Below are 15,462 nucleotides of genomic sequence, written 5' to 3' on the forward strand. Positions count from 1 at the left end.
TAGACACTTTAGTAAGGGCAGTTTCTGTAGAGTGAAGAGGGCGGAAGGCAGACTGTAATGGGTCAATGGGTAATAGCTTATTAAGCGAGAGTATACAAGACGTTCAAGGAGTTTAGAGATAAAGGGGAGGTTAGAAACAGGTCTGTAGTTAGCAGCACAGGTTGGGTCAAGAGATGGTTTCTTTAGTAGTGGGGTTATAATAGAGTGTTTGAAAGAGGAGGGAAAGATACCAGAAGAGAGAGAGAGGTTAAAAATTGTAGTTAGGTGAGTGATGACAGCCGTGGAGAGGGACTGGAGGAGGTGTAATGGAATAGGATCACTGCTACAGGTCGTGGGTCGAGAAGAAGAGAGAAGCCTGGAAACTTCAGCCTCTGTTATAGGGTCAAAAAAGGAGAGAGAGCATGTGGAGGAATTGGAGGGAGGAGGATTGAAATTATTTGGGGACTGGGAGATTATTTCTTGCCGGATAGTGCCAATCTTGTCTCTTTTCTTTTTCTTTTCAATTTTCTTTTTATTGATTTTAAATTAATTCCATTGCAAAAACAGAATAAACATTTGTGATACAAGATACATAATCAGTGAGGCATCACAATGTTACATCAACAGTGTATGTAAAGATCAAATTGGTGTACATTGCAAAGCATAATACCTAGGCAGTGCAACCACACAATCATGGCTATAGGTTGGACAAACTCATGGATCGCTTGGTTGCAACTACCTTAAATAATGTGAGGACGCAACTATAGAGCGCAAGCCAAAAAGGGTGAAGAGCTGACCGGTGCCTGGTACATCAGCTTATGGTGAAATAACAACCCAGCTTCTGCTGGATAGTTGCGCCGAGCTGACAGCAGAGCTATAATCTAATACATTATATAAATGTATCATGTACGTAACCATTAACGTAGGATATAATACAACTAGGAATAGGAATAGGATTAGGAATAGGTGCGGAGGGGGGAGGGTGGGGGGAGATGAGAGGGCTGGGATCGAGATCAGATCCAATGCCCTCAATCAGAGAGGAGTGGAACTTATAAAGAGACTCGGTGGGGGAGCCACCTGGTCTCAAAGGATTCTTGGTATTAGAAGGGCGGAATTGTCAGAACTGGAGCAATGGGAGGTGGAGGCAACCTCCCCTCAGCAACCAAGCAATATCATCTTGAAGCAGTGTAACATATGGTATATAAATCAGGGTGAATATTAAGAGCTAATATTCTATAAACTTTGTGATCTGCCTGAAGAAGCAGTGAGGTGGAGGGGAAGGGGGAGGAACCCGAGCGCTAGGCTACTGTGTCTCCATAAAAATAAAAAAAAGACCGAGATGCCTAGGCTAAAATGAGAATTATGGAGAAAGTGAGGATAAAAAGGAAAATATCTCACCAGATCGGGACCCCCCCCCTGTTCCAACCCCCACATGAGGGAACACTAACATTATAGCATCAATCAAACATGAACAATAATGATTGTATAGTAGTGAATCCCAAAAAGAATATGTCACCCAGCTCCACTGGGCTTCAGGTCGGGTCCATCTCGATTCTTCTGGGGGTCATCTTCCCTTGTCTCTTCCGATTTCTATTTCTTCTTTCTGATCCTGCAGATTCCCAAGGAGTGGGTGGAGGGATCATAGGTAGACCTGTGAGGTCCTGGATCGGGGACCAATCTGGGATGTCAATGTCCGAGATATTAAGTTGTGTGAGGAGATCTGGTAACTCCATATGATTTCTAAGGATATATCTTTTACCCTCATGTGAGAGAGAGAGAGGCAAAGGGGAAAAGCCATTTGTAAGGGATGTTTCTTCTCCGCAGGATTTCGGTAAGAGGTCTCAGAATGTTTCTTTTAGAAAGTGTGACTCTTGCCAGGTCTTGGAAAATAGAGATCGCAGAGCCCTCTAGTGGGTTAGGAGGGTTTGTGCGAGCTAGTCGTAATATGTAATCTCTTACTTTGGAATGGAACAGACGACAGATAACGTCTCTGGGAGGTTCTTTTGGTGTAGGTTTGGCTCTAAGGGATCTGTGGGCCCTTTCAATCGATATCTCCAGAGGGTAGTTGTCTCCTAAAATCGCCATGAAAATTTGTTTAACAGTGTTAGGAAGGGTTTCTGGAAGGAAAGACTCTGGAATTCCCTTGATCCGTAAGTTGTTACGTCTAGCACAATTTTCTTAATCCTCCTGAAATTCTTTATCTTCTGTAGGAATCTGTGCAGGGGTATGTTTGGCTGAGGAGGCCCCTTGAGTTTTTTGCATGTAAGAGTCCAGGGAGCCTGATACTTTTATAGAGGAGGAAGTTCTAGATTTCCCTGGTCCAATTTTGACCATATCGGTGGATAATCAGGGATGGACCCGTTATATTTTGCAGACGGGCAGTGTAGCTTTTTTGGATCACTCGCTGTAGGTGGCCCTCATTGGCCAGTCATTGAGAGACTATGAAAACATTGTGCTTATGTTAACTAGTTTGCTTGCAGTAATATCACTGTAGCATGAAAAATTGGGTCAGGGGCCCTTTAAAAGACAGATTTGTCGGTCCCTAATCAGAGACCTGTAAAAATTTAGGCTTGGCCTATATATTTTAGGTGTAAACGCTGGGGTAAGCGTTTATATAATCGCCTGAATAAAGAGGTGATGTAGTGTAAAGCAGGGATGTGCGTCTATTCAGCTTTGCTGCTATCTCTGCCCCCCGCTTACAGTCCGGTAACTGACACTTCTTTTCAGCTGTATGATAAGTTAGGTGATAGCTGCACATCTATAGCTTCAGCTAATGGATCCACAGTAGTGTTAGGGATCCCTCCTGATTGCAGGCAGCAGCCTGCAGTTTCTTATGTGAGCAGTCCTGCGCTTAGGCACCAAGTCCAGAACCCTACTCTCACCACAGTCTGGGGCCCGATTATAGAATTTAGCTGAATGAGCTTACCAGCAAATTAGGTGTCCCCAGCAGATGATCTTAGGCGGAAGGTAAGGAATCTTTTCCGGTGCGAAGACTATAATAATCGCAGAGCTGCTGGTGTAGAGTCAGGAGTGCCTCCGGTGCTTGTCTCAGATTTCTGTCTCCTCCGGTTCTGTCAATCAAGGTGTCGGCAGCTTGATATTGCAGCGATTCTTCTTCGCTCTTTTCAGCAGCTATGTTCCGGATCTTGCAATCTTATTTGCGGTTATCCTATTATATTTCGGGCCACGGATACGAGTGAATCCTCGCTGCTTCTGCGCTCTTTTATAGCTGGCGGCAATTCTATACTGGCGGTATCTTGATCGCGGCAGTACCGGCAGCTATCTCTCTTGATCAGCAGTGTGTGGAAAGACTCACTTTTTGCCGTCCGGACTCTAGGAGGCTTGTAGCCGTTAGCACTGAAGCAATCCAGAAAGCTGTATCACCGGAGTGCGTCACAGGGTTCTGTTGTTCCTGGCCTCATGGGTGGGAAAATTCAGCTTGATTATAAAAGTTCTTACACAATCCAGTGCAGTGTAGGCAAACCGCTGATGGATCTATGCGGTAGTGGTGCGGCGTGACACCAATAGTCTGCTTACGAGGTGCGGCAAGGAGCCGAAATATAGACCGGCACTTCAAGATGTGCTGTAGGCCGCACCGTCCAACAACCTCAGAATCCAATAAAAATTGTATCAGTCGGTTCCAGTTGGAGCCCTGAGTCCGAGTTTCTCGTTTTTCGGCTGGAATAACCAAAATTCGCTGTTTTCTAGTGATTATTTGCCACACAGCATGCAGAGCTCCACAAAGCTGCTTCCTCTCAGCTCTGCCAATCTTGTCTCTGAAGTAAGTGGCCATGCCATCAGCACAAAGATCAGTGACAGGTTCTGGAACTTTAGGGCTTAGAAGGGAATGAAAAGTGTCAAAAAGTAGTTTTGGGTCATTTGAGAGTGAGGAGATGAGAGGTGAAGTACTTTTGTTTGGCAATGTTGAGAGCCAAATTATATGTTTTGAGCATAAATTTATAATGAAGGAAGTCTGCTGATATTTGTGATTTTCTCCATAAGCGTTCTGCATATCTGGAGCATTACTGGAGAAAACGTGTTTCGGGTGTGTGCCAGGGTTGCCGTGTTCTGTGTCGAGAGGGTCGGATTAATATTGGAGCAACTTCATCTAGGGTGGTTTTGAGGGTCTCGTTGTAATGATTGGCAGCCAAGTCTGGACAGGGGAGGGAAGTGATTGGGGTAAGAGCTCGTTGTAGGGTGTTAATAAGTTGCTGGCAGTTAATGGTGTGTAGGTTTCTGTAAATGTGAAAAGTAGGATTGCCATGAGAAAAGTGAAAGGTCTTAATTGTAAATGAAAGAAGATTGTGGTCAGAAAGTGGGAAGGATGAGTTACTAAAGTTTGAGACTGAGCAGAGACGGAAGAAGACTAGATCAAGTATATTGCCCTGTTCATGCGTGGCAGAGGAAGTGAGCTGTGATAGGCCAAGAGAGGAGGTTAAAGATAGAAAGTGAGCGGCTAATGGGGAGATGGGATCATCAATGGGGATATTAAAATCACCCATAATAAGAGTTGGTGATTCAGAAGATAGGAAGTGAGGAAGCCAAGCTGCAAAGTGATCCAGAAATTGGTGGGTGGAGCCTGGGGGACGATAGACAACAGCAACTCTAAGGGGGAATAGATGGAAGAGTCTAATGGTGTAAACCTCAAAAGAAGGGAATGTGAGAGAGGGTACAGAGGGAATGATCTGAAATGTGCACTGTGGAGAAAATAGTATGCCTACTCCTCCACCGTGCCTGTCATCAGGTCTGGGGGTATGGGAGAAGTGAAGTCCACCATAGGATAGGGCGGCAGGGGAAGCAGTGTCAGAGGGTATAAGCCAAGTTTCTGTAAGGGCTAGCAGGTTCAGAGAGTGTGAGAGGAAGAAATCGTGGATTGTGGGTAGTTTGTTACAAACCGACCGTGCGTTCCAGAGTGTGCAGTTAAAAGAGACTGGAGAGGATGTGCAGTTAACATTAATAAGATTTTTGGGGTTTCTGTGTGTGGCAGAAGAGAAGTTAGCAATAGAGGGTGGGCCAGGATTTGGTGAAATATCCCCTGCAGCTAGTAGCAGGAGAACAGAAAGAGACAGCAAGTGGGTGAAAGATTTATATTGGTGTTTTGTATGCTGCACCGTGGAGGAAGATGGGTCAGTGTAATGTATGAGGGTATGAAGTGTATGGGAACTTAATAAGGGTGAGGGAAGGAGGGAGGGACTGATGTGTAGAGAAGGGACAGAGGGTGGACAGTGTGGTTGAATTTGAAAGTAGACAGCCATAGTGATGAGAAGAGCAGCCAGAGCCTGAGTGAAACAATATCGTAGCATACCTGTGCTGTGTGTAACTTTGTTTGAGTAGTACACACAGCATCTCCGTCTCCTGCCCAGTCTAACTGCCATGATTAACTGTCAAGTGCTTAGGCAAAATGGCGCTTTGGCAGAAATGGTGCTTTTGGCTCATGCTAACCCCTGCAAATGCTTCCCCTAAGACTGTGTCTGTATTTATAGGAAGTGTGATCAGAGAACTAAGGGTAATTTAGCTAATTAATCAATTAATCACTGAAGTAAGGCACATGAGAATAGATGCTATATGTAGGTAAACAAACAAAGCTAAGGACCTGGATGGGCCATAAAATCACTACAGATCACAAGCATTACAACAGTCAAATAAATCACAAGTCAATTGGAAGAGCATCTCTAGGACTAATCACAAGGATATCACACTTAAAGGGTTTCTGTCACCCCACAAAACTCATTTTTTTTTTTTTGGATAGTTAGATTCCTTATAGGGCGATACAGGAGAATATAATAGTCTTACTTACTTTCATGCGGCCGATTCTTTATAAAACGAAGTTTTATAATATGTAAATGAGGGCTCTACCAGCAAGTAGGGCGTCTACTTGCTGGTAGCCGCAGCAGCAATCCGCCCCCTCGCCGTGTTGATTGACAGGGCCAGCCGTGATCTCCTCCTCCGGCCGGCCCTGTCAGTAATTCAAAAATCGCGCGCCTCTGGTCATTCGGCGCAGGCGCTCTGAGATGAGGAGGCTCGTCTCCTCAGTGCGCCTGCGCCGATGACATCACCGAAAGAGAAGACGTCATCGGCGCAGGCGCACTGAGGGAGTGCTGAGGAGACGAGCCTCCTCATCTCAGAGCGCCTGCGCCAAATGACCAGAGGCGCGCGATTTTTGAATTACTGACAGGGCCGGCCGGAGGAGGAGATCACGGCTGGCCCTGTCAATCAACACGGCGAGGGGGCGGATTGCTGCTGCGGCTACCAGCAAGTAGACGCCCTACTTGCTGGTAGAGCCCTCATTTACATATTATAAAACTTCGTTTTATAAAGAATCGGCCGCATGAAAGTAAGTAAGACTATTATATTCTCCTATATCGCCCTATAAGGAATCTAACTATCCAAAAAAAAAAAATATGAGTTTTGTGGGGTGACAGAAACCCTTTAAAGAAAATAGTATATATTGTTGATTATACTAAGTTCTGTACCAGGGAAGATAGAAGCTGCACTATTAGGCTTGTGGGATGCTGGGTGGAGCAGTATTGTCCAAATGCACAGCAGACATACCAGGGAAGATAGAGATAGAAGCTGCACTATTAGGCTTTTGGAAAGCTGGGTGGAGCAGTATTGTCTAAATGCACAGCAGACATACCAGGGAAGATATAGATAGAAGCTGCACTATTAGGCTTGTGGAAAGCTGAGTGGAGCAGTATTGTCCAAATGCACATCAGACATACCTGTGTGAAGAGAGGAGAGAAGCATGTTATATAACTGCCATGATTAACTGTCAAGCTATAGGTTTCAGTTTATTTATCCATTTATTTTAACATTAACTGTCAAGCGCTTAGGCAAAATGGCGCTTTGGCAGAGATGGTGCTTTTGGCTCATGATGAGGTGGTATGCTTAGGATCATGAGCAGTTCCTTTCCTTCTCCATAGTCTTCTCTTCCCATCACTCTGGTATAAGTTGATCTTGGTCTCATCTGTCCATAGGATGTTGTTCCAGAACTGTGAAGGCTTTTTTAGATGTCGTTTGGCAAACTCTAATCTGGCCTTTCTGTTTTTGAGGCTCACCAATGGTTTACATCTTGTGGTGAACCTTCTGTATTCACTCTGGTGAAGTCTTCTCTTGATTGTTGACTTTGACACACATACACCTACCTCCTGGAGAGTGTTCTTGATCTGGCCAACTGTTGTGAAGGGTGTTTTCTTCACCAGGGAAAGAATTATTTGGTCATCCACCACAGTTTTTTTCCGTGGTCTTCCGGGTCTTTTGGTGTTGCTGAGCTCACCGGTGCGTTCCTTCTTTTTAAGAATGTTCCAAACAGTTGTTTTGGCCACGCCTAATGTTTTTTCTATTTCTCTGATGGGTTTGTTTTGTTTTTTTAAGCCTAATGATGGTTTGCTTCTCTGATAGTGACAGCTCTATGGATCTGATCTTGAGAGTTGACAGCAACAGATTCCAAATGCAAATAGCACACATAAAATGAACTCTGGACCTTTTATCTGCTCATTGTAATTGGGATAATGAGGGAATAACACACACCTGGCCATGGAACAGCTGAGAAGCCAATTGTCCCATTACTTTTGGTTCCTTAACAAGTGGGAGGCACATATGCAAACTGTTGTAATTCCTACACCGTTCACCTGATTTGGATGTAAATACCCTCAAATTAAAGCTGACAGTCTGCAGTTAAAGCATATCTTGTTCGTTTCATTTCAAATCCATTGTGGTGGTGTATAGAGCTCAAAATGTTACAATTGTGTCGATGTCCCAATATTTATGGACCTGACTGTATGTTTAAAATAAATCGCGCTGACCAGGGTGAAACCCTCAAAGACAAACAATAGGACAGCCCAAGTTGGCCTAAACACCAAAAACTGACTGGTAGCAGTTTATGATGTCATATAAAAGGAACCCTCTCACCGCTCAATGGCTGTTGGAGTTGGTGGTCGAGACTTTTCCAAAGAGGTGGGCTTGCAGGCGATGGATTTCCCAGTTTGGTGGAGATGAAAAATCCAGTGGACTAAGATGCCATTCAGAAAAAGTGCCAAAAAATTAACTTTGGCGTGGATAGGAGTCATGAGCAATAGTCCCTAATATGCCCTATCAAGGGGAAGGGACTAATATCACCCTACCTATCTATACAAAGTGCTTGCCCCGCAAGGGACGACCCTGTCCGGATACCTTTTCCTAATACCGGGCGGCATACCTAGTACAACCTACTGGAGGTAAACTCCCGACGTGTCACGTTTCGTTCCACATGAAATGATCAGGGGAGATGTACATGTATGGTGGCAATCAAAAAAGGGGGCTTGCATTAGGAAAAGGGGTAAGTATAAACACAAAATTTGGCAGTGGTTGGAGCTTACACATAAATTAAGAAAAAACTCCAAGGGGGAAGCCAGGCCAGTGGGACCAAGGCCACCCAAAAACCACAAATGACACCAGTGGGTGAAACCTGCTTAAAGCAACTGTGAATCAAGATGTGGCCCAGAGTATGGTGTCAAAATAATGCGACTGTCAGCAAGGAGTGCCTACCTATCAGCGCTTTTTAAATGCATCAAACAGCGCGGCAGTAATCCAGGACCGCCCTACTTCCGGTCACGTGATGCCGAGTGAGGGAAGTCACGTGACCGGTGCAGCACAAGGCCGAGGAATGGCGCACAGCAGCGCCGCGCCCCACCGGCAAGGATTCCAGCGCTGGAGAATGCCGCGGTCACGTGATGAAACCAACCGGCCGTGGAACGCAGCGCTGGAGACGCCGTGCTCCAGCACGAGTGTCCCACAGCAGGGGCGGTTATATATGCAGTCAGGAGGCGGGCTGGATGCCTAGCAACCTGAACACCTCAGGCTTTGACCCGGGCGTCAGAGGTTGCATTGGAGACTCATGATAGTTGGAGCCTCTGGTAACTAGAACAAAACTAATAATACAGAGCTAATGATGGCTGGCCAATGAGCCACCGGCCTTATCTACGCAGTCACTGGCTGGTTATTGATTCAGAAGAACAAGAGGGAAGGAGAAGGAGGAGGGGGGAGGAAAGGGTATGTAGTTAATGGTAAAGGCATGGTTTTCAAATAAAGCAGCTAAAATTAAGCTGCTCATTCAAACTCAGTGGAGCCATGGTTTTGAGATACTAAATCCAACAAGTCTCACGTTTGAGAACAGCCCAGGCCCAGTCCCCCCCACGCCGTGGGGAAAGGACTTTGTCTATGCCCATAACAGACATGCGAGATTTGCTATTATGGTGGCTATGAATATGGTTGGCCACTGGTGTATCTTTGGCCTTAGAAATATCATTCAAGTGCTCACCAATGCTTCTGCGGAACTCGCGGATGTTCTTACCCACATATTCCTTGCCACAATCGAAAGTCAGGAGATAGACCACCCCGCGAGTTCGGCAGTTGATGTAATGATGAATGGCATATTCTTTGCCAGTGATGTTACTGCGGAACGTTTTCCCGGTCTGGAGGTGGAAGCAAGCAATGCAGCCACTGCACCTGTAACACCCCTTGACATTTGCTCTTAGCCACGAAGAGCCAAAATGGGAAGGGGGTATGTATTCGCTGGAAACCAATCTATCATGAAGACTACATCCACGACGATAGGTAAGGTGTGGGTACTCACCCACAACTCCCTGAGGTCAGGGTCCATCAGAAGAATGCCCCAGTTTCTGCGAATGACCTCCTGAATTTCATCAGCCTGCCTGATAAATTCACGTTTGGTGGAGAAGTTCCTCCTGAGACGGAGGTAAAGTATTAGTGGATGTAGGTTTTCCGAATACAAACGTGTTGAGCTCGCCTCCTTCAGTTTTTGAGATAAGAACATAAAGAAAGGGCAAACGTTCACTGTCTGCCTCACAGGTGAAATGTAGCCTAATGTTGTTGTCATTAAGCATCTCCACCAAGGACCGGAATGAGGCATCATTACCACTCCAAATGATGAAGATATTGTCTATGTACTGTATCCACAGTCCCACTGGGTTCATAGATGCGTACCGCTCCTCCGTAAAGACCAGGGTCTCCTCCCACCAGCCCAGGAACAAATTAGCATACGATGGGGCAGAAAGGCTCCCCATCGCTGTGCCCCTGAGCTGGTGGTAGACCCTGCCATTAAAGGAAAACACATTTCGGGTCAACGTGAATTCCAGTAAGGAGAGAACGAACAGACTTTGGGCGCAGTACTGACAACCTTGGGTACTCAGAAAGTGCACCACTGCTTTAATACCTAGGGAGTGGGGAATGCTGGAGTACAGCGCCTCAACGTCAATGCTTGCTAATAAACTGCCCTCCTCAATGTGAATCCCCTCTAGCTGTTTTATCTGTGGGGTGAAGACTACGCCATACGTCTACTAAGTGTAATTCATGGAGTTTCTTATGGAGTCTACTGAGGAGCTTTTGGGTTATATGAGACTTAGCCGAGGATGAGTCCATAGCAGGGTTTAGAACCAGATTTAGGTCAGCTCCCAGAATTACATGTCCCTCAGCAAAAAGTTTAAGTGTGTCAAGAGCTTGTAGAAGCCAATGCACAGGAGACTTATTTGGAATATAAAAATTAGCTAAAATAAACTTGCGATCTGCTATTAAGCCCTTGACTAACAGGAGTCTTCCTTCTGCGTCTGAATGTTGCTGTCCTAGTAGGCATAAGTCTAAGCTTGTCAGGTAGAAATGTGCTGAGTACATTAATCAAGAACAAATCATGGAATAAACATCACAAATATAAACTTTCAGGCTGGAAGACGTTAAGTGCATTAAACAGAAGCGCGCTAGTACCTGACTATCACATATATAAACCTTCAGGTATGCATGTGCAGAGTACATTAGACAAAACGTGCTGGTGATTAAGCACCGCAAATATAAACCTTTAGGAAGATGCTGAATACATTAAACGGGAACATATTATTACCTAAGCTACATAAGTATAAACTGTCAGGTAATCAGTTGCTGAGAACATTAATCAGAGACTCCTTATTAGTGAAACATCAAACAAGGTGCAAAGTGCACAAGAAAACCCATTGGGTATTAGTGACTATTATGAACCCCCAGGATATGCAGTGGCCTAGCCGTAAGTCACCAGACTTGTGGACAAGAGGCGACAAATTCCGCCTCAGGTGATATATGTGCAATAAGGTAAGGACCGTCCACAATGAAAGAACCACCACTGGAACCCTCCCATGCTCTCATCAATACTGAACCAGATCCTGGCGTGCTAAGTCCTCAGGGTGGAGGGTCTGTGGTTCCCATCAGGTATTTGGTTGCTTTGCTGGCCTTGGTGCGTTGGACTCTTCTCCAGGGTTCCAGCTGTGGAAAGGCCGGGAGTGTCATCGGGCCGGCCACAGGTAGCCACATAGGGATGTCAATTGGCTGGATACCAATATGCTCCCACGCCTTGTCTAGGTCGTCCGGTGTGTGTATGGTGATGTGTTTTTTCATCTTGTGTATGGACAGTCCAAAAGGGTACATCCAGGTGTATGGGGTCTTTTGTGCCCGTAATGCATCAAGCAGAGGCTTCATTATGTGCCGTTTTGCGAGTGTTGAGGGTGCAATGTCCTGGTATAGTGCAATGTCTGCGCCTTCATATGAAATCCAGCCTCTAGTACGTGCCGCCCACATGTCCACAAAAGATAGTAGGCCGCAGACCACATCTCTCGGTCTCTCACTTGGTTTCGGCTGGGGTCTCAAGGCTCTGTGTATGCGTTCTATCGTGATTGACGCAGCAGAGTCTGGGTACAATAAATCTGTGAAGATTTCCATGGCTACTTTACGTAGTGATTCAGCGGCCCAGGACTCGGGTAGGCCTTTTATCCGAACATTACACCGCCTGGTGCGATTTTCTTGATCTTCCAGCAGTATGAAAGCTCTATTAAGCTCTTCGGCGTGTCCACTGAGACATTCAGCCACCCCTGTGGCGTGCGACCGCAGTTCTTGGGCCGCTTGCTTCAGGGCCTCGACTCTGTGGCCCACTTGGGAGATCTCAGTTTTAATGTCGGCCAGTTCGGTCAGGACCGGTCTGAGGGCTTTGTCCAGTGCTTGGCTAAGCACTTTAGTAAGAAAGGACTTGGATACCTTGGTCCTGGTCATCAGTTGTGCCGCAGCGCTCACTGTCTGCTTCTGAGTCTTCGGCTTCCGCCTCTTTCATGCGTGCAGTCGCCATCTTGGAGCTTACTCCCGGAGAGTGTGAGCTTCTCTTTTTAAGGAATTTCTGCATGTCTTGTTGCCCCTTCTGAGATCTGGGTGTATCTGGGGGGTCTAGCCCCCTGTCTCGGCCGTATTTGACCATTTCTGTTCAGGTCACTGCTGATTATAAGGCTGTAGATGCTGGAACGTGGAGGAGCAGCTCTTTCACACAGCCATCCACGCCAGCGGCCAGGCTCCGCCCCCTGATAATACTTTTAAACCTTTGCCCCTCTAATTTAAAACTGTCTTCTTGTAGCAGTATTTAAAATTTTCTATCATATCCCCTCTGTCTCGTCTTCCAAGATATACATGTTAAGGTCCTTTAATATTTCCTGGTAAGTTTTATCCTGCAATCCATATACTAAACACACCAAAAATTAGCACCAAACACATGTATATATAAACATGAAAAAGTCTTTATTTAGCATACATTAATTTAACATGTATAAAAATATACTTTGTAAAAGCAGCAGCAAGGATGGGGAAGTGAGGAAAAAACAACCCTAGAGGAGGCTGAGGGGTCAACACACAAGGGTATATAAATTGCAGAGAGAAGCCACACACAAGCAAGCCAGTAAGACAATAGAAGCCATCAGACATAAAAATCCAAAAGTAAGGCATAAACAGACCTATATGTGGAAAGGATAAGCAAATAACTACCCAAGAATGCGTGTGGAACCCTCAGCCGCCTCCTCCCGACGTCGTTTCGCCAGAAACACCTGGCTTCTTCCGGGTATAAGAAACGATTACACAAACTCCTCTTTTTATAGCGTCTTCCCATAATCAAATAAAGTAAAATTGGTACCAGATATGTCCTGAAACAATGCTTTCCAATCGGCATCGCATATCAGATCATGTGATTAAGAGGAGGACCCAACAGGCAAAAAGGTATAGGACCTGGCATTAAGCAGCGATGATGCACTGATCCCAAGGGGTACATGTGACCCTTACATCAGTCTGACATCACCCAGGTCCTTAAACCATTATGAGTACCGGAGCATCTTAGTTTTAGTTATAAAGATTTATAAAGAAAACAAGGCTACATGGACATCGCATCATTCATAAAGGGGTAGCAGGACATCTATAGATACAGCCAATGAATACACATATGTAAATGTTATATACACATATGACCGCAAGTTCCAAACCATAATAAAAGTAGCACACTGAATAATAAAATTGCAAACACATAGAGCACCTATAATCAGCGTTTAGATGCCACATCACCTCGTCCTAGAGGGCAAAGAGAGGCCACTAGTAAATAAATAAATAATTAATTGTTATTATTGTAGTGCAAGAGAAGTGAGATATGTGAATAGAGTGCACCGTGAAAAAGAAGGGAAACGAGATGAAAAGAAGGAACTTTTGCCCTGTACAGGAGAAAAAAGTATAAATATTGTCTGCCAATATCATCCTGTATATAGCGCACATATAAAACAAATATAAGTTACAATGTGTGGTCTATCATATTCAGAAGCATAATCAATACAAAAATACTCAAACCTATAACACACTCTGTGCAAACGTTGCAAAAACATTGCATATATTTATAATTGTGCAAATTAATAGAAAATATTGATGAATAAATCATTTACATATAGAGACATATCATTTATATAGTGTTAAAAACAAATAGTTCATATATTATATTCTAAAAATAATGTATAACCGTTGAAAGTGGCGTGTACTTTATTATTATATCCTATAAGAAACCCTCCCTGACCAGGGAAAACAGGAACATGTCCGGCCGACTGAACGACCCCTCCACTAGAGCCCCAAAGAATACATGAGGCAACAAAAAGCCACGAAAAGGACTGCATACAGCTCCGACTTTGTCCAAACCATCCATCCGGCCCTCCAAGACACACCACGGGCAAATAGGTACTAAAAAAAAAAAAAAAAGAAGAAAAGGGGAAAACAATCAATTTAAAAGGAATTTAAAACAATAAACACAAAGGGACTAGGATGCACAGAAAAAAAGAGCTCCAAGAAATATGTGTCCAAAAAACATCATACAGTCCTGATCAAAAGTTTAAGACCACTTGAAAAATGGCAAAAAATCATATTTTACATTGTTGGATCTTAACAAGGTTCTAAGTAGAGCTTCAACATGCAACAGGAAGAAATGAGAGTGAGACAAAACATTTTTTGAGCATTCAATTAATTGAAAATAACGATTAAACTGAGACAGGCTGTTTTTCCGATGATCCAAATTTTAGGACCACATGCCTTTAAAAGGCCAAATCTGTGCAAAGATGTGGATTCATTGTCATTTTCTGTCAGGTAGTCACACGTTGTGATGGCAAAGGCAAAAAAACTCTCCCTTTTTGAACATGGTCGGGTTGTTGAACTGCATAAGCAGGGTGTCACGGCTGTGGATGGGGGAAACCCTCAACCGTGCGATGTCTCTCTGAGATATAGCTGTTAGGCCAGGACAGGAATCAGGGAGCAGGTCACCTCCTATCACATCCCTAATTCTGACCCTGTCTCCTAGCCGTATGAGCCGACACTGATGGTGGGAGGGCTCATACACCGGAACCTGTAATTCCTACTAGCCCTCAGGGTGGCCCTGGACTAGGAGCAGGGTAAGACGACCTAGACACGGAGTAACAGGAGTCTCACTGGCCAAGCTATAAAGGAGAAGGGAAACATATACAGACATATGGCAATGGCAGGTAGTTGAAACTAGTATCACACCTACCTGCCACAGACACACAGCCTGGAACCCGTGCACAAGTGCTGCAGTCCACAGCAACATAGACGGACAAAGCACACACCATACATCACACAGGAACCCAGGAACCATACGCTGCAATAAACATAAAGAGACACCACTAGACATAACATAACATAAGAAGATCAATGTCTAAAGATAAGTTTATGACCACAAGGGTGGCCCTCTCTGGCAGATGGTATAAGGAACCAGGAGGGTGCCTCCAGCTTACAAACAAGGCTGGAGTACCCCTCAGACCTCAGGTCTCAACTGAGGATATATAGCCCAAGGTAGCCACACCCATACTCAGACACACCCAGTGTACACACACAGAAGGGAATTAACCCTTCTCACACCAGGGAAGGGAAGACAGCCACTTAAAGGGAAACGCACACCAACACACTCACCTGTTACCACCGGCAACGGCATGCGTGGCAACCATGTCCTGAGGAACAGCCAGTAGGCCAAGACACTGCCACCACATGCACACAACACCAGACGTTGCCGCGGACAACCACAAGTGAAAGGGAGGCGTCACAGTGCACACAAACATAACCTCGTGCACAACAAACAGACATACAAAGTGCATACCTACACACACACCCAAC

Source organism: Bufo bufo, chromosome 2, assembly GCF_905171765.1.
Source record: "Bufo bufo chromosome 2, aBufBuf1.1, whole genome shotgun sequence".
NCBI lineage: Eukaryota > Metazoa > Chordata > Amphibia > Anura > Bufonidae > Bufo > Bufo bufo.